Below are 20,728 nucleotides of genomic sequence, written 5' to 3' on the forward strand. Positions count from 1 at the left end.
TGTCTCCTCCTGCCTTATATTTCTCTCTCCATCCAGCCAAATCACTCCTGTCCCACCTCCCTAGTGCTGTGATTAAAGTCAAGTGACTCTCAAGTACCGGGATTAAAGGTGTAAATCACCTCTGTTGCCAAGCTCTGTTTCTCTTTGAGACTGGATCAATCTAGTTTAGCCCAAGGTGGCCTTGAACTCTGAGGTGTCTGTCTGCTTTTGCCTTCCAAGTGCTGGGATTAAAGGTGTGTGCCACCACTGCCTGACCTCTATGGCTAACTTTAGTGGCTTAGCTCTGTGCTCTGATCTTCAGGCACATTTCTTAGATTACAAACAAAATATTACTACATATATGAACAATTAGAAAGACTATGCAAGTCATCTGAGATTTGCCTTCCAAACATCAAAGAAAGTACTCATTTCAGCAAAATTAGATAATACAATATGACAAAATATAAGTCAGAAATTAACATCATTGGATATGATTGATGGTTCACCACCCCACGAATTTTCTCTCCCATTTAAAAGAAGGTATTTTTAGTAAAGCAAGGAAATAATCATGTATGTCTCTGAGTTCTAATATTTCTTCTCAAAACCAACAATATAAGTAAAGATATTTGATGCAAGTGAAGGTCTTGGATACTTTTATGTCCAGAACTGGGCATTGTGGAACTTGGTGGGGCAAGGCATGCAGCTAATGCCACAAGTTTGAATGCAGTTTGCTTGACTTTACAATGTAAACTAGTTCTGTTAAGCTGAGTGAGATGAAATTTCAGAAAGGCAAAAGTGTGCTCCTCTCTAGGGACATTACTAGAGGGGTAGCTGAAGACAACAAAATCCCTAGGGATATTGGGAAGACATTTGCCTGGTTTCCTAAACGAAGACTAAGGCAGTAGAACCCGTCTAGTGAGACCTCTCGTGGGTAAATAAGCAACATTGGCTTCAGTGAAATTTAAACTGGCCATCCCCGTCTACAGCTATGAAGAGCAACCCCCCTTCCATATGATCTCATACCAATGTCATGGATGTCAGGATGGCAAGAAGTTAGCCTGAGTTGGAGGGAGATGGAAGTGGTGTTGGGATTTCATCCATTTGGGGTGTGGTAAATAAAATATAGCAAATGTACATGAGGGTGTTGTGTGACAGTTAGAAGAACCAGATTGTTTCAAATAATAAAGAATGAGACATAAAAATATAGAGTTCAGGTAATCAGAGAAGAGAATGAGATCTCCAGTCCAAGACTGTTCAGTCACTTTCTGTATCATTAGAAAATAAATGTGTCCCATCTATTCACTCCATAGATATCTAATTCCTTACTATATACCAGAATATGGGCTATTTGATGTGAGCCAAAGCACATTATCTGCCTCCCAAAAACTTAACATCTAGTAGGAGAGTAGAAGAACTTCAAATAGGAAGGCATACTGCAATGGAATAATTATCAGTTATTCACTCTCTTTCTTATCTTGTTCCATTTTATCCAGATGATAAGTCAGCCTGGTAACTGATAGAAATAAAGTGTGTTTGAGAGGTACCATATTAGTGCCCAAATAGCTGGCTATCTCTAAGAGACTACAAGCATGTCATCGACTAAGTAAGCAATGCCCTATACATTATTTCTCCAACAGCTGAAACTCATTAGTTCTCTTGGGCAGCCCCATGAAATACGTCCTCCACCCAAACGTGAACAACAGTAGGTCCTGACCTTAGTCAGAAAACAGACAACCAAATGTCCTGTATGTTATCCATCTGTGGTATTCACTACGACAACAAGAACCACTTCAAAAAATAATATGTGGCATTTGATAAAATAAAAGTTGCTGGAGGGGAGAGACATTGGTTTAGTGAAATGAGACCCAGCTGTGAGGAACTCAGGCCAAGGCTATCTGTAAATCGCTTTCTCCCCCCTGCCCTGTACATTATAGCAATCGACTGCAGATCACAAGAGCATGGCCAAAAGCCATATGTTTGGCATCATGTGGACAGCATCTGGTATTTTTAAAGATACAACGAAAAAAGGCTGAAAACACAGTAAAACAACTGTCATTCACTTAATTCATCTGCTTATATGTTAGCTCATGGATAGACTTATAACAAATAAACAGTTGTACGACGTCTCTGTCCAGTCACATGCTTTTATACTTTTCTCTACGTGGCAAACTTGGTTTGGTATGAGGGTCCACGTGTGTGTGTGTGTGTGAACATGCATATGCATGAGAGCATATGTGCTACTGTTGATGGTGAACCTCTGCTGTATAAGCAGATTGAAACTGTCTCTCGAGGTAAATTGAACCAAATAGTCCAAAGGTCATAAATATGATTTACACTCAACTCTTTTAGGCCAGTCAATGTCTGGATAGTATATTTTATAGTGTCTAGGGTTTAGGCTTATGTTGCATAATAATGGAGGAACCCACACAGTTGGTCGTTGAGAAAATATAGTTTTGCTAAGTCTTCTGAATTACATATTGACTACTATTTGAGATTATGACTGTTCGGATATGGAAGCTAATAGATACTTTTTTACATATTTGCATAACTATAATTGATAGCCCTAAAGCAGTTTGAGAAATAGAAGCATCTTAATTACTGGTGTAGGAAGTCATTTAGCTAATGTTTATACAATGGAGCTGTGACTTCTTTCCAATCATAAGGTGGAACTTATACTTGATCTCTCTATCATTAGAAGACTACTAATTGTATTTGAATAGCTTTAACACTTTCATACATAGAGCAAGAAAACAAAGCTATTTTGAGAGGCTTTTTGTTAGAAAACCATATCTATCACCATGCACAAAATTCAAGTCCAAATGGATCAAAGACCTCAATATCAGTCAAAACACACTGAACCTGATAGAAGAGAAAGTGGGAAGTACTCTACAACACATGAACACAGGAGACCACTTCCATCGTATAACCCCAGCAGCACAGACATTAAGGACCTCATGGAATAAATGGGACCTCCTGAGACTGAGAAGCTTCTGTAAAGCAAAGGACACTGTCGCTAAGACACAAAGGCAACCCACTGACTGGGAGAAGATTTCACCAACCCCCAACTGACAAAGGTCTGATCTCCAAAATATATAAAGATCTCAAGAAACTAGACCGTAAAAGGCTAATCAACCCAATTATAAAATGGGGCACTGAGCTGAACAGAGAATTCTCAATAGAAGAAGTTCAAATGGCCAAAAGACACTTAAGGTCATGCTCAACTTCCTTAGAGATCAGGGAAATGCAAATCAAGACAATTTTAAGATACCATCTTACACCTGTCAGAATGGCTAAAATAAAAAACACCAATGATAGCCTTTGCTGGAGAGGTTGTGGGGAAAGGGGTACACTCATCCATTGCTGGTGGGAATGCAAACTTGTGCAACCAGTTTGGAAAGCAGTTTGGCGGTTTCTCAGGAAACTTGGGATCAACTTACCCCTGGACCCAGCAATACCACTCTTGGGAATATACCCAAGAGATGCCTTATCATACAACAAAGGTATATGCTCTACGATGTTCATAGCAGCATTGTTTGTAATAGCCAGAACCTGGAAACAACCTAGATGCCCTTCAATGGAAGAATGGATGAAGAAAGTATGGATTATATATTTTTTTTTGTTAGAAAACCAAGTTTAACAAAGATCCACAATCTTCTGTAAATTTTTCATACAATTTTCAAAACTAAGACTACTGGATAGAAACACAAAATTTATATTTCTTTGATTTCTTCCAACACATTTTTATGTTTTAGAATTTATAGTTTTTACTAAGAAATATTGAAGATGTAAGCCAGGGTGTGAACTGGTCAGGGGTACAGATGATTCTATATTCAAAACAGATAATTGTGAGTTGACTGGGAAGGAACCAATGCCAGGAAGAAGTTAGGTTAATAAGACAAGTTCTTAGTGAAGAGAAATATTTGAAGTTTTTTTATAGAAAAAAGACCCTAAATAATATGCAAACAAAATTCAGAATCTATATCCTGATCCCTTGTTTATTGCTAATGACAAGTCTCTTAATTTGACTATATTTAAATAAAATACATAACACACCTAGTGTCCTAAGCAGACTTGTGTTAAAATGTTCTTATGTGATGTAGTATTGTGCATAGTGAATACATATGCTGAAAAATTTTTATAGAACATTTGAAAGATATATAGTTGGGCTGGAGTGATGGCTCAGTGGTTAGAGCTCTTGCTGCTCTTCATAAAAACCAGGTTTGATTCCCTGCACATACATGGTGACACACAGCCATCTGTAACTGAATTTAAAAGGTATTCAATACCATATTCTGGCCTCCATGGGTACCACATGTGGATGTGGTGCACAGACAAAACATTCACATACATAAAATGACAATAAATAAATCTAAAATATTTATAAGTCATGTGGTTATTTAAAAATATGTAATTTACATGTACTAAAATTTTAATAATTATGTAAAATTAATGATCATGCTTAATGATCATGATGTTTTAAATATGAAATATTCCAAGAGTCTCATGTATTTGAACTTGCTCCTCAGCTTAGAAGATTATGAATCTTTTTTAAAATAAGATTTATTTTTATCTCATGTGCATGAATATTTTGCCTGCATATACATATGTGTACCACATGCATGCCTAGTGCCTGTAGAGGTCAGAAGAGGACAAATGCCCTAAGACTGGAGTTATGAATGGTTGTGAGCCTCATGAAAGTGCTGGGAATCGGCCCCAGGTTCTCTGCAAGAGTAATTGCTCTTAACTCCTGAAACATCTCTTTAGGTCTTAGACTATGAACCTTTTAAAGGTGAACCATAGCTGGTAGAAGTAGATCTTGGGGTTCTGGGGTTCTGTTATTACTAACAGATCCAAAAACCAAATCAGTGGAATCAAAATTTTGAACTCCAAGTCTTGCGTAGTCAGATAGGTCTGAGCACGTCAAGTGGGGATTTTTATTGAATGAATTCTTAACGCTTTAGAAGACTATGGAGACATGAAGATCCGAGAATAGCTGACTTGGCTCTATCTAGGGTACATGTGATTTTTCCCAGAACTTTTTGTTCCCCTCCTAGGCCTGATGTCTGACCATAGATATCCTGTTTGGCAGCCTAGGAGTACCAACTTTACCTTGAACCTATACTTGTTTGTGTGAAAGCCTTGCAAAATGGCGTTACAGCAGCTAAGCTGGGGTCTTTCAAAACTATTTTTTTTGGCTAAGTTTCAGAGAGTCAAGCATCCACTTGCCCACTTTTGTGTAATATCACGGAGACAGGAACATGAGGTGGAGGAGTTATCTTGTGAGAGACAGGAAGCAGAGAGAGGAGGCAGCAGAAAGGAACCGGGGACCCATCGCCTCATTCGAACTGACCAATGGAATCCCTGTAACCATGCATGCTTCTGCCGCCCATTTCCATATAAAAGACCCCCTGCCCAGCCTGAGCACTCACAAGTCTTCCAAAGAGACTCTGACACCCGCAGGTACCTGTGTACTCTCAATAAAAAAACCTCTTGCCGGTTGCAAAAATAAATAAATAAATTTAAAAAATAAAAAAAATAAAAAATAAATAAAAAATAAAAATAAAAAAAAAATAAGAAGACTATGGAGTGTGAAAATGTATTACTACCAGCATTCTCCTCACTGACGTTGTATCCCTTAATTGATATATGTTGAAACATTGTTTAATAACTAATGAGACAGTGAGTTAATTTGAATGAAAAAGATGCCCTGTGTTTCCTATCTAACATTGTTGAGTTTCAGTTCTACAAGCATAGAAAAATAAACAAAGATGAATTGGACTTATGTAGATTGTGGATTTAAAGAATTAAATTGTATCAAATGGGCTAAAAAAAAAATAACTTTCTAAACCAAAATGTCTTTTTCCAGATATAGGTTTTTTTTTATCTTTAGTAAAATTCCATATTTTAAGGGTCTATCTCAGTGATAAAGTAATTGATTAGCATGTTTAAGGCTATCCCAAAGATTCTACATTTCAAAAAAAACACGTTCACTATTATCTCTTAACTTATAAATTAAAGGCATTATCAATTGCTCTCCTGTTATAAAAATTTAGCTTAGTTGACAAAACTCCAGTCTCTTCATCCTTCTCATGATATAAATATGCAACACATCCGTTTATGTCTAGTGAACTTTAAGAAATATAGTCGATCATTGATTTCTTATTGCAGCAATCAAAAATATGGTTATTCTAAAATCCCAACTGTATATCACACTATCTGCCCTGCATTGCTCTGTATCTCTTTCTTCTTTGTCTATCATTTATCCATCTATGTTGTCAAGGTTAGAAATATTTACTCTTTCTTCTATAAACAATTAAGTCTTTCATATTTTATAAAATGATAATAAAAATTGTGTGGTAGTTTGAAGGAAAATGGCTCCCATAGTCCGATATGGAGAGGCACTATTAGGAGGTGTGACCTTGTTGGAAGAGATGAGATTTTGTTGAAGGATGTCTGTCACTGGGAGTAACCTTGAGGTCACAGAACCTAAAGCCAGGTCCAGTGTCACACACTCTCTGTCTTCCTGCTGCCTGAAGATACAAATGTAGAACTCTTGGCTCCTTCTTCAGCAATGAAACCCTAAGACAAACTGATGTACAAGTTAATGAAGTAGTTGTACACAATTAAGGCTACAAGTAAAATTCACTGAAAATCCAGATAAGTAACATCATGTACTTACTACTTCTTCCAGTGGTTTTTAATTTTTACATATTTGTTTTTCTATCTTATCCAGTATTTTCCAACTTCTCTATTCATCATATATGTTATCTACCTCTGCAGACATATATTTTCAATCTAAATCTTATTTATGAAAATTCAATGAGACCCCATTGATTAGTAAATCAAATGAGGTAATCTATACCTGACACTGACATTTTTGTTTGCTAATCTATGGTGTCTGAGAGAGGCAGTGACCCCTTGTTATAGGGTAACTCCATTTAAACTTCCTTTGTATACAATGTGTATGTCCTTGTTCATGTAATTTAGGAAGCTTCTAAGGTAGTAGGTGTCCATTAGGTCTTTTCAAAGGTCTTTAGTTTTAGTTATTATTCTCCACACACTCTAGTCCAGTCTGCTCTCCCATTCTCTGCCCCATCTAACAGATTTTGGTCCATTTCTCTCCCCTACCTCTTCATAACACCTCCATTCTATTCCCCCTCCCTTGAAATGCCTCAGATTGCCGCTTACTCACTTCTTAACTTCTATGGATACTCTATTTGAAACACACATACCTAAAGTTTCAAATCTAGCATCCACATATGAGAAGAGATATGAGCTGTTTGTCTTTCTGGGTTTGGGTTACCTCATTCATAATGATTATTTTTAGTCCATCCATTTACCTGTGAATCGTTTCACTTTTCTTAACAGCTTGCTCAGTTGGCTTTCCTATGACCATAGGACCACCAGTTCAGGTGTGGCACCACCCATGAAGAGTTGGGCCTGCCCACATCTATCACTATTTTTAAAAATGCACTACAGGCTTGCCTATAAGCTGTTTTCTCAATTTAGTGACTCTCTTCTCAAATGACTCTCGCTTCCTTCCCTTACCCTGTTCCTTCGTGTTACCTATGGATATCTAGAAACACTCTCTACCTGAGAACCTGCTGGGCACATCAGCCTAGGAGTTAGGTAAGCAATCTTCACTCCCTTCCCTGTTCTCCATTACAAATTCCCCAGTCTCATCCCCAGAATTGTAGTATACCACTTTGAGATGCCTACCCTTCTTCTCTGACCCCATTCCCTGGGAAGTGCACTGAATCTTGGCTGACCTAGCATTCTCCTTCCTTTGGACACTGTCAGAAACCCCACCATACACACACATCCCTTCTAGCCATTGCAGTTCCTTAGTGTCAGCTTCAAATACCTAGAAATACTATTTACCAGGAAACTCAGTAGACACACTGGACTAGAAACCAGATAGACAGTCTTCATTTTCCTTCCTGTTCTCCACTGAAAATTTCCCAGGCGCATCCCTAGCTTTGTAGCAGCCTACTTACAAGAACCTGTCCTTCCACTTTACCTTGGTTCTGTGCAAACTTGAGCAAACGTTGTGATGGACCCACTTCTAGCTCCTCCCCATTCCTTCATGTCAGCCCCCAATACCAAGAAGCATGGTCTACCTGGGACTCCTAGGGACCAAGCCTGGCAGGGACTCAGCTGAATTGCAATATCCTACCTGTACTCCACCAAATTGGAAAACTTAAAAAATAACTGGATATACTTCTTGATATATACAACTTACAAACTTTAAATCAAGATCATATAAGCAACTTAAACCAAGCTATAGTCAAATAGAAGTAGTAATTAAAAGTCTCCCAACCAAAAGAATAATTTAAAAAATGTCCAGGGCTATATGGATTCAGTGCATAATTCTATCACACCTTCAAAGAAGATTAGTGAAAGTAGTTCTCACGTATCTCACAAAATAGAAACAAAAGAACATTGCTCAATTCTTTTTAAAAGGAAACAATTACCCTGATATCTAAATCACACAAAGAAAAAAAAAAATAAAAAAAAATAAAAAAAATTAAAAAAATAAAAAAAATAAAAAAAAACAAAGAAAAAAAAAGAAAAAAAATCACACAAAGATTCAATAAAGAAAGAAAATTCCAGAAAAAAATTTCCTTATGAATATAGAGGCAAAAATTCTCGATAAAATACTTGCAAACCAAATATAAGAACACATCAAAAAGATCATTCACCATGATCAGGTAGGCTTCATCTCAGAGATGCAAGGATGGTTCAACATATATAAATTGATAAATGTGGTTGGCCATATAAACAACACTGAAATACAAAAAAAGTCATGATCATCTCATAAGATGCAGAAAAACTCTTGGATAATATTCAACATCCTTCATGATAAAAAGTCCTGAAGAAACTAGGAATTCAAGAGACATACTTTAATATAAGCAATTTACAGCAAGCCCATAGTCAATATCAATCTAAACAGAGAGAAACTCAAAGGATTTCTGATGTGGGATTTCATTCTCCATGCTGTGATTATTATTGATTAATAAAGAAACTACTTTGAACCTATAGCAAGGCAGAAATTAGGTAGGCACAGAAAGCTAGGCTGAATGCTGGGAGAAAGAAGGGTGGAGTCACAGAGAAGCCATGGAGCTGCTGCCGGAGACAGATGTGCTGAAACTTTGCTGGTGGGCTACAACTTCATGGTGATGCACAGATTAATAGAGATGGGTTAAAATAAGATGTAAGAGTTAGCCAATAAGAAGCCAGAGCTAATGGGCCAAACAGTGATTTAAATAATGTAGTTTCTGTGCGGTTATTTCAGGGCTGAGCAGCTGGGAACCAACAAGTGGCCTCCGAACAACAGATTTTCGCTAAACTCAGGAATAAGAAAAGATGTCCACTCTCCCCATACTTACTTAATATAACTTGAAATCTTAGTTGGAGAAGTAAGACAACTAAAGGAGATCAGGTACAAATAAGAAAGGAAGAAGTCAAAGTATCGTTAGCTGCTGCTGATAAGAATGTATACATAAATGACCCTAAAATTCTACCAGAAAACTTCTACAGTTAATAAACACCTTTAGCAAATTAGCAGGATACAAAATTAATACAGAAAAATCAGTAGCCTGCCTATATACAAATGACAAATGGACTGAGAAAGAAATCAAGGAAATAATAACTTTCACAATAGTGTCAAAAAAATATCTTGGAGTAACTCTAACCAAACAAACAAATGACTTCTATAATAAAATCTATAAAACATTTGCCAGAGCCCAACTCCAACAAGTCAGAGAAACTGGAGAACAGATTTGGAGTCAGTGGCTATACAAACACACAGGCATTATCCGAGGGGGCAAAACTTAATTCTTCATTTTCTTTTTCTTCTCTTCCCCTTTGTTTTTCTTTCATTCTTTTTATACCACCTAAGACAAAAATTATAGGCAAGAAGAAATTACCTTACAACCACAAGTTACATATTTTCCAGAAATAGATTAAAATCAAGATACAGGAAGAAATCACATTATGATCACAAGTTATATGTTTTGTTACAAGCCCACAGGTAGTTAAACATTTCCTTTGTATTAATTTTCCCACCATAGCACCTTCACCCCAAAGCAATGATTCTTTTATTATTGACAAACACAGTTTCAAGCAAGTCAAGTTTATTTCTTCCAGTTCCTCTATACGACATTTGGCTGTTTGCAGTTTTAGTGTAGCAGAATCCTATTCTATTTCTGCTCAACAAAACCTTACTCAAGTGGTCTAGCTAACCACCTGTTTTTCTTTTCTTTTTTACACACAATAGGGTCATTTAATTTCCTTTCACAACTTTGGTTTTTTTTCCAATATGCACACTGAAACCTGTGATTAATTCTGTAAGCTACACAACCAAGGAACTCAGACCTAACCTTGGGTGTAGGAACATAATTGCTTTCTTTGATCATCAGCCTGTTTTTCCACAGGCAGAATTCATGGATATATAATGCATGAAACTTCCTTGTTCTTATTTTCCATCCTTGTCAAGTAAAAAGGAAGGTGACTTCTAGCCATATTTTTATCTTCCTTATATCTCTTACTGAAACAATTGGCAGAATAACTTGAACAATTTCCCTAATCATCTTTATTTGCTGTCCTAACCACCATATCTTTAATTCATTAGTCCAAAGTAGTGTCATTGCTGTATAAAAATAATCCTCATTATGATCTGTAACTCAATTGCCCAGTGAGAAGTGGGATTTTCCCATTAAATAATCACATTATACTAGATACAGTATGAGTCTGTCACATAGTAATCACAGCATGCCAAATACAGTAAGATCATGATAGCAGCAAGCCAGAGAAAGCACAGCAGAAGCAAGGGGCATTCTGGGGACAATCCTCCCTGGGCTTTGCCTCTCCAGGATACACCCCTTAGAGCTGTGCCATCCAGTAAGTTGTATTCCATAAGCTCCATTGCTGACTGCAGGTCCTCCAACATGGCCACTGCCAGACATTAAAGAAAGAAACTGAATAAGATATTGGAAGACGGGAAGATCTCTGAAGCTCATAAACTAGCAGAATTATTATGGTGAAAATCATCCTACATATTCAAAGTGATCTACATATTCAAAGCAATCCCCATCAAAATTCCAACACAATTCTTCACAGAAACTGAAGGGACAATTTTCAGCTTTAAAATGGAACCCCACATGCGCGCACACACAAACAAAAACAGGATAGCTAAGAAAAAATCTTGAATAGTTAAAGAACTGCTGAAGGTTATCATTCTTCTCAGTTTCAAATTGTAATACAGAGCGAGAGCAATAAAAGCAGAGTGGTTTTCTCTCCCCATCTCCCCTTACCCCCATCCCACCCCACCCCCAAGATCCCATTTTTTTTTGCCCGGCAATTTTGTCTACTTCCCATAGCCAGGAGGATAACTATATGTTTTTCTTTGGGTTCACCTTCTTACTTAGCTTCTTTAGGATCACAAATTATAGACTCAGTGACCTTTACTTATGGCTAGAAACCAATTATGAGTGAGTACATCCCATGTTCATCATTTTGGGTCTGGGTTACCTCACTCAGGACAGTATTTTCCATCCATTTGCATGCAAAATTCAAGAAATCATTGTTTTTTACCGCAGCGTAGTACTCTAATGTGTAGATATTCCACACTTTCTTCATCCATTCTTCCATTGAAGGACATCTAGGTTGTTTGCAGGTTCTGGCTATTACAAGTAATGCTGCTATGAACATAGTTGAACGAATGCTTTTGTCATATGATAGGGCATCTTTTGGGTATATTCCCAAGAGTGCTATTGCTGGGTCCAGGGGTAGGTTGATCCCGAATTTCCTGAGAAACCGCCACACTGATTTCCAAAGTGGTTGCACAAGTTTGCATTCCCACCAGCAATGGATGAGGGTACCCCTTCCTCCACAACCTCTCCAGCAAAGGCTATCATTGGTGTTTTTGATTTTCACCATTCTGACAGGTGTAAGATGATATCTCAAAGTTGTTTTGATTTGCATTTCCCTGATCGCTAAGGAGGTTGAGCATGACCTTAAGTGTCTTTTGGCCATTGAACTTCTTCTGTTGAGAATTCTCTGTTCAGTTCAGTGCCCTATTTTTTAATTGGGTTAATTAGCATTTTAAAGTCTAGTTTCTTGAGTTCTCTATATATTTTGGAGATCAGACCTTTGTCTGTTGCGGGGTTGATGAAGATCTTCTCCCAGTCAGTAGGTTGCCTTTTTGTCGAGAAAAGTGAGAAGAGGAGAATGGGGGGAACTTGGGGAAACAGGATGATTGGGATAAAGGAAGGTTGGATAGGGGAGCAGGGAAGCACATATCTTAGTTAAGGGAGCCACCTTAGGGTTGGCAAGAGACTTGAATCTAGAGTGGCTCCCAGGAGCCCAAGGTGATGTCCCCAGTTAGTTCCTTGGGCAGCTGAGGATAGGGAACCTGAAATGACCCTATCCTGTAGCAATACTGACGAATATCTTGCATATCACCATAGAACCTTCATCTGGCTATGGATGGAGATAGAGACAGAGACCCACACTGGAGCCACGGACTGAGCTCCCAAGGTCCCAATGAGAAGCAGAAAAAGGGAGAACATGAGCAAGGAAGTCAGGACCACGAGGGGTGCACCCACCCACTGAGACAGTGGGGCTGATCTATTGGGAGCTCATCAAGGCCAGCTGGACTGTGACTGAAAAAGCATGGGATAAAACCGGAATCTGAACATGGCGAACAATGAGGGCTGATGAGAAGCCAAGGACAATGGCACGGGGTTTTGATCCTACTTTATGTTCTGGCTTTGTGGGAGCCTAGCCAGTTTGAATGTTCACCTTCCTAGACATGGATGGAGGGGGGAAGGACCTTGGACTTTCCACAGGGCAGGGAACCCCGACTGCTTTTTGGACTGGAGAGGGAGGGGGAGAGGGGTGGGGGGAAGGGGAGAAAGGTGGGAGGAGGGGGAGGGAAATGGGAGGCTGGGAGGAGGCGGAAACTTTTTTTTTCTCAATAAATTTTTTTTTTAAAAAAAAGAAACTAATTAAACAACAACAAAAAAAGCAGCATGGTATTTGCATAAAAACAGACCTATCAATCAATGGAATCAAATCAAAAACTTAGACGTAAGTCCACACACCTACGGACACCTGATTTTTTTTATTTAAAACAAATAAAGCTAGTAATACACAGTGAGGAAGAAAAGACAGCATCTTCAACAAATTCTTCTGATCAAACTGGATGGCTTCATGGAGAAGAATGCAAACAGTTCAGTACTTATCACCCTGCACAAAACTCAACTCCAGCTGTATCACAAACCTCAATATAAAAGCAGATTCACTAAATCTAATAGAAGGGAAAGTGTGGAATAGCCTTGAACGCATCAACACAGGAAAAGACTTCCTGAACAGAACACCAATAGTATAGGCACTAAGAACAACAATAAATAAATGGATCCTCATGAAACTGAAAACCTGTACTGTGAAGGACACCATCATTCCAACAAAAGAATAGGCTACACAATGGGAACAATTTTTTACTAGTTACACATCTGATAGAGGGCTAAAACTCACAAAAAGTGGACATCATGAGAAAAAGTAACCCAATTTAAAAATAAAGGACAGATCTAAACAGAGAGTTTTCAAAAGAGGAAACACAAATGGCTGAGAAACTTTTTTTAAAATGACAGCTCATGCTGAGGAGGATGTGGAATAATGGGAACACTCATCCATTGCTGGTGGGACTGAAAACTTGTACAGACATTGTGGAAAGCGGTGTGACAGTTCTTCAGAAATCTGGGGAGAGAAGACACTAAGGAAATAGGCCTTCTAGACACAGCAGGGCTGGCACACACATGAACTCCCAGAGATTCCTGCAGGAGCATGGCGCTTTCACAGTCCACATCAGATGGGTCCCAGAATGGAGGTGATAGACACAAGAGTCTATCCTCAACCCACAGGCTATCTCCAATTGACAGCCGCTCACATACAATCTTAGTTTTCTCTAAAGAAATCTCTCTGGATATACAAACTGTATTTAAGAGTAGGTCCTACACCCAGCATGGACATGACCAACACAGAACAAACTCAAGGCTATTTTTAGAGTCTTGTTTTGGTTTCTTAGGGGTTCTTTTGTCTCATAATGCTTTTTTTTTTTAATCTTACAGGTCTTGTGTTTTAATGAAATTTTGTGTAAAAATGTATGTGTTTTTGTGTCTCGTGTATTTCATGTGTTTTTTCTTTCAATATTTTTCTGTTTGTTTTGTTCTATTCTTCTGAGGTTGGTGTTGTTTGTTTATTTTCTAATGAGATAAAGAAAGAGAGGGTATGACTTTGAGCGGGTCTGAAGGACCTGAGAGGATTTGGAGGAGGGGAAACCATGACCAGAATATTTTTTTTATGGAAACATCTGTTTTAAATGAAAGTTAACTGTATTTTTAAAAAAGCAAAAATAATTACATAAATGAAAATTTCAAAAATAATCAGTTCAACAAACACTAAACTTCAGACTCCAAGTATAAGCATTGTGTTTGTGGAGGCCGTCACTGTAATAATCTGCATATCTCAAGCACAACAAGATCTTAATTTTAATTTAATTAATGAATTAAATACTTTTGTTGTGTCTCATTAAGAGATGACTTGGAGGTGAAACAACATACTCCCACTAATGGCCTCAGACAGACACCTTTAGCCAAAAGTCACATGACAGTGAAATCGAACAATATTTTCCTTAGTTTCTTCCATAACTTCTCAGACAGCTCAATCTGAGCTAGTGAAAATTTGTCCCTGATCAACATTAGGAACAATGGCTAAGACACTGTCATCACTAAACATGTAGTTGATCTTTACAAGCAAAATGTCCCAGATTAGTCTCCAATCTTTCAATAGTTTGCAGAACATTATCTGGAAGAGCATAACTGCAAATCCAGGTAGACTTATTTGGTCTAGGAGTGGACTGAGGCTCCCCTTCTCCTGGGCTTTAATTACCTTTTAGTCTCTGTCCCCAAATTGAAGTTGTGCCCTGGGCATTTCCCTTGGCAGTGAGTCTTGCCAGCCTTGAACCTTTGGAAGTAACATCGACCCCATGAGCTCAATCGGGAGAGTGGATCATTGTTAAACGAAGAAACTGAGTTCAGCTCATTGAACTGCAAAACTCTTGGTTTGAACATTTGATTTCATAACTTAAGGTAAAACGCGTTTGGGCAAATGTTTTTTATTGCTGTTAAAGGTGACGACTTTAATACAATTACTCTTTAGTTCTTTTGATTTTTCTTTCTCCAGAATAATCTCACTTAACCAGACTCCCAGCCCAGGTCATAACATGGGCGTGTCAGTTTATTTAATGAGAGTATTGAGCCTTTACCAATTGTGCATAAACAATATATTTGTACAAGTGGAAGTAATTTGCAACAAATTTGACTTCTCAAGTTATGCTAAGCTTAACACTGATAAATATTAGTAAAATGCTGGCTGGGATTCAGACCACATTGGTTAAAGCAAACCAGGGTAGCTTTCGGGGGGAGCAGCGGGTTGCTAGTAGCATAAGAAAAGCGTATTAAGTTCATCGAAAAGGGAAATCTAGAGCAAAGAGCTTTCCCATTTTCCCCAAAACATATAATATCGGCTTCCTTCTTAACTACAAGTAAGATTTCCTGCAGTACCCATTCAGTAGTCAAACATCTTGCGAAAAGAGAAACAAAGTAGGAGGCAAGAAGGCACCACAGGTACTGTGATTAGAACACACAGCTTCCCCCACAGGCTCCCGTGTTCACGCGTTTGATAACCTCTTCCCCCGCTGTGGTGCTGTTTGGAAGGGTTCCAGACCCTTTGCAGTGTGGAGTCTTGAAGAGATCGCTTTGTATTAGACAACCCTGCACCGTTTGCTGTTCTCTGCTTTTGGACTACTGATGCGGTGTGACACATGGTCGCATGCTCTCGCTGCCAAGCAATGTCTGGACTCTACCCTCTCTGAAACTGTAAGCCAAATTGCTTCCTCCCTGAAGCTGTTTTGGTCAGGGTGTTTTATCACAGCAGCAAAAACCAAACTCAGACAGCAAGTTAAGGCACTTACCACCAAGCCTTGCGACCTGAGTTCAATCCCCAGAACACATACGGTGGAAGGAGAGAGCCAATTCCCTCACCTTACCCCCTGAACTCCACAAAGACATTATGGCAAGCACCTACATGTACGCGCATGTGTGTGCTTGAACACACACACACACACACACACACACAGTAGTTAGTTCCACAATTTAAAGTAGTAAATTCATAACTTAAATTTTAATCTTAAATTTCTCAACTAATGAAGCAATGACATTCCAAGGTTCTAGAAACATCCACCATTAGTTTTATGCACTGTTATCTATCTGTATGTTAGATAACATAGATACATAGAAACATAGGTAAGTCTCCTATCACCACCATGCTCCTCACAAAAGGGACGTGAGCTTTTGCCTCTTTATTGATTGCAGTTATCAATTAATATAGAGTTAAAATAACCAGCTCACTTTTAGGCATTAACCTTAAAGTATTTTTCAGTCTTAACAAATAAACATTAACAAGATTTATAACTTGCATAATCCAAACAGAAACTGAAGTGTTAATTACTTATCTAAAAAAAAGAGTTTTGGTTGAGCCATAAAAACACGACATAGCAAAATAGTTCTTCTAAGCTAAGCTCTTTAAAATGTATTTAAACACACAATGAGTGAAGCTAATGCTACTTCTTCACTCAGGCTGAAGTCCACATGACACTTGGCAACGGAGATTATAAGGAGGGTTTCCTTTTTCTCTAAAGGCTATAGCTATCTAAATCAAGAATACAATTTTCAAATAGCCCCATAAAAATGTCTAACATCTGAATTCTTAGACTCTCATGTGTATGTATGTACACTCTTGCCTTCCTCTTCTGTACCTAGGGTCCTGCCTTCCCACCAAGATTAATGAATATTTCTGTTTTCTGTACCCAACGAACATTGTGCCATACATCACAGAAAGAATGAATCTAAAAAATGATAAAAATATCTCTTCCTCATAGTATTTTCTTATTCAAGGGTAGAGAAATGAAGAAGAGTGCATTGTCTTTGTTTTGCTTCTATCTGCAATGGTTGTAATAAAGTCATTGCAAAATATATCCCTGGGGACACGCTAACTTTAATTGCTGTTAGCATTGCCATGTACAAAACTATTATAATGAAGTTGACATGTCATGGTCTTATTTATAAGCCATTAACAACTACCTGGAATTTACATCTATGCTAAAAAAATACAATCTCCAGACATGGTCAATCATCTTCTTCAGCAGAATATTTCTAAATGAATATAATAACTCTATCTATGCATGGGGTCATTAGAAGCCAAGTGAAAGGTATTTGAATGGCAAACAACCAGAAAAAACACCAACTTATCATTCAAGCATACCTTTATTCTGCTGGGTCAAACATCAAAATTACAGTGTTTTGGAGGAAAAGCTAACTTCTTGTTTTCTTTAAACCAAAAGATGAACTAATTTGTAACACTCAGCCCCTGAGGGTGCTGGAAAGAGCCAAGTTGTAGCTAATTTGGGGTTTAACGTATGGGAGAGCATCCTCTGGCAGTTTCAGAGGGCTTCCCCCTACCCCTCCCCCTTTAAGAGAGTTCTTAAGCAAATGTTTACCTTGTCATCACATGTAACTTGGGAAATAAGTTGAGTACTATATGTTTATGTGCTCCTCAGTGTGAGTTATTCACAGTTTCCTCGGCTTGTACTGCAAAGCGGGTTGCTATGAAGTCCTCCAAGGTTCTGCTTGACTTGGCCTTGGAATAGCTTTTCTTGTTATTTACTCTTTGACAGAAGGACTGGAAACCATCCAGCCTGTGAAAAAGGCTTTGCAATATTTGGATGGTGTTCTATGAGGAATGGCCTGCTAGCACGCGTCTGACGTATGCAAAACAAGTTCAAAGATGGCTTTCTGGCACAGTTCTTAAAGGTCTATATGTGGTATGAGGAAGACCCACAGTTCCAGTCTGGCACAACTAACTTACCCGGGCTACACCTCCCCTTCTACAGTACGAGACTAATGGCCCTAGAGAAACTGTTTTCTTCCACATACTCTTCATACCCAGATTATTTTTTAAAAAGATTAAGACTCACATCATGAAAACCAAACAGGCAGTGATACCAGTTGCTGGCTAGTACATCTGGGGGAAAAAAAAATGTATAATTGAAGTTTTGAGCCGCATCAATATAACCTGAGCTCAATTCTATAGACACTACCTTGGCCCTTTATTATCTAATTAAAATGCTGGAAAATAAACTGCAGATAAACTATTAAGTTAATTAGGGCTATACATCTAATAAAACCATGTATCCTTATCTTTAGAGGCTCTCTATAACTGTTTTGCTTTACAAACCGGACAGTAAACTGAGGTCTAGTTGGAAGGGCTCTGTTGCTCTCCCCATGTACACCCCCTAATCCCATATCCCATTAGGGGTGTACACTGCATTCTTTATCCTTGCTCTCTCCCTAAATTCTATAATCTAAAACTATAATATAGTTTGATTGCTTACCTAATGCACAGCAGAATTAATTTGGCTATGAAAATAGAACATTATTACATTCACCTGAAGATGTGTGCAGGATGAACTAACACACAGAACAAATTCATCTTACGGCGATTTTGTCCGAGGGAACCAGCAGCCCTGGAACTCACTTTACACAGGAAGAGCACCAGGAAGCCTACAGTATCATGGGTGTCTGTCCAGACTTCAGGGCTTCAGTTTTAGCACCAGATACCGCTTGCACTAATTCTAGTGCGCAATTACACCATAATTTTCTAACTTGTTAGGAAGCCGTGAAATGAGTGCAAGACAAATAACTATGTGTTACTAAGATTTTTGGAACAGCACTATAAAGAAAAAGTTATTGTACAGAAAAGTACAATTTAAGACAGTCCCCTTTGGGGCTGAATATATAAAGAGCCAGATCCTATGTCACAGCATTGTCTGGGTACTAAAAGCAGGATTCCAAAGAACGCTTCGAAAATTGCAAATTGGACATTAATTTTACCTAGCCTGCACAGATAGTCTTAAATTTGAGTTCCATTTGGATTAGAGAATGAGGCTGAGGTAAACTATCTTTTGAGGATTTTTTTCGTATTTACTGCCTGGGACCAGACTCCTCAGGAATGGCTGTTCCATTGGGGCCGCAGGGTAGTAAGCTTTGGCATCAATGGGCTACCACTGTTAACAGAATGTGAGAGAACAGTGGGAACATGCTGAGAAAGAGAACATAACTGAGTCAAAAATAGGAGGTGCCAGTAAACTGTCTGGTTATAGCAAGAGAAATCCCAGTTTTCAAGTGGATTGTGATTAACCTAAATAAAACAGCCCTACGTGGAGTAAATCAAAGGTTATTTGAAATGAGAAGATACTACTATTTAGGGCCAACTGATTATGGCTATATTATTGCCATACTGTCCAACTTTTTCAATGAAGCCAGAAATTAAATTTGTATGTGTAATTTAATTTTTAAATAGGACTAATTCAATTTAAGAAAAATATCCCCCTGCAGGCCAAGTACAGTACCTGCCTCTGGTTGGTTCTCTTTACGAGTACAGGCAGCCAGCTGAGCAAAGTTCTCCCAGAAGGCTTTACTATTAGCTATCATGGCCTCGGCCTGCACATCTCAGAGTCTTTATGACTGGCACCAAACTCTCTGTAGTCAGTGCTGCTATTCACTAAAGAGACACTGGAGGCTGTGACACAAGAGTCTAGCAGAATAAGCATGTCAAGCCTTAAGAGAGCTAGACATTTTTACTTCTATTCCATAGTTTTACATTAATTAGAAATGCTTTTACATTCAATTAAGCATACAAGCCAAAGCTACTCCAACTTTACACATGATGTATCTTTGATATCATTTTACTTCTAGGAGTTTGTCTTATGATATACAGCTTCAAGCAAATCAAGAAAAATGGTTCCAGTTTGATTATTAACTATGAAAAACCAGTTTGTCAGTTTGTTTTGGTTTTTGGAGACAGAGTTTCTCTGTATAGTTTTGGTGCCTGTCCTAAAACTAGCTCTTATAGATCAGGCTGGCCTCGAACTCAGAGATCCGCCTTCCTCTACCTCCCCAGTGCTAAGATTAAAGGCGTGCACCACCACCGCCCAGCTGAAAAACCAGTTTTAATAGAATAAAAAATTACAGGTGAGATATGATTATTGGTTAGTGGCAGAAGGTTTGCCTAGCATCCATGAGACCTTAGCAACAACAACAAATCTACAGGATCAAAGGAGGAAAAACCAGAAGTGGAGGGGACAGAAGGGAAATGAATATATGCTAGAGATGGCTGTTCAGTAAGACAGTCACTTGGTTTCAGCATTCTTCTAATAATACATACAACATACATTCTTTGGCTCAGAATGACATCAGGACTAATAAACTCAATGTTAGGGTTTTAATACATCTAACTACTCTTGTGTTTACGTCTCAAAACTCTACTATCCTCAGAGCTCAGGAAGGCCATGGGTGCACATATAAAAATACATTCTAGCCGGGCGGTGGTGGCGCACGCCTTTAATCCCAGCACTCGGGAGGCAGAGGCAGGCGGATCTCTGTGAGTTCGAGACCAGCCTGGTCTACAAGAGCTAGTTCCAGGACAGGCTCCAAAACCACAGAGAAACCCTGTCTCGAAAAACCAAAAAAAAAAAAAAAAAAATACATTCTACTACCCACATGTAACTGGATAGACTCATGCTTTCTTCTCAAGTCCTTGAGTTTAAAATCCAAACTCAAGGCTCAGG

This window comes from Microtus oregoni, unplaced genomic scaffold (genome assembly GCF_018167655.1).
Source record: "Microtus oregoni isolate MIOR12 unplaced genomic scaffold, Mior012 000006F_ref0000085, whole genome shotgun sequence".
Taxonomy (NCBI): Eukaryota; Metazoa; Chordata; class Mammalia; order Rodentia; family Cricetidae; genus Microtus; species Microtus oregoni.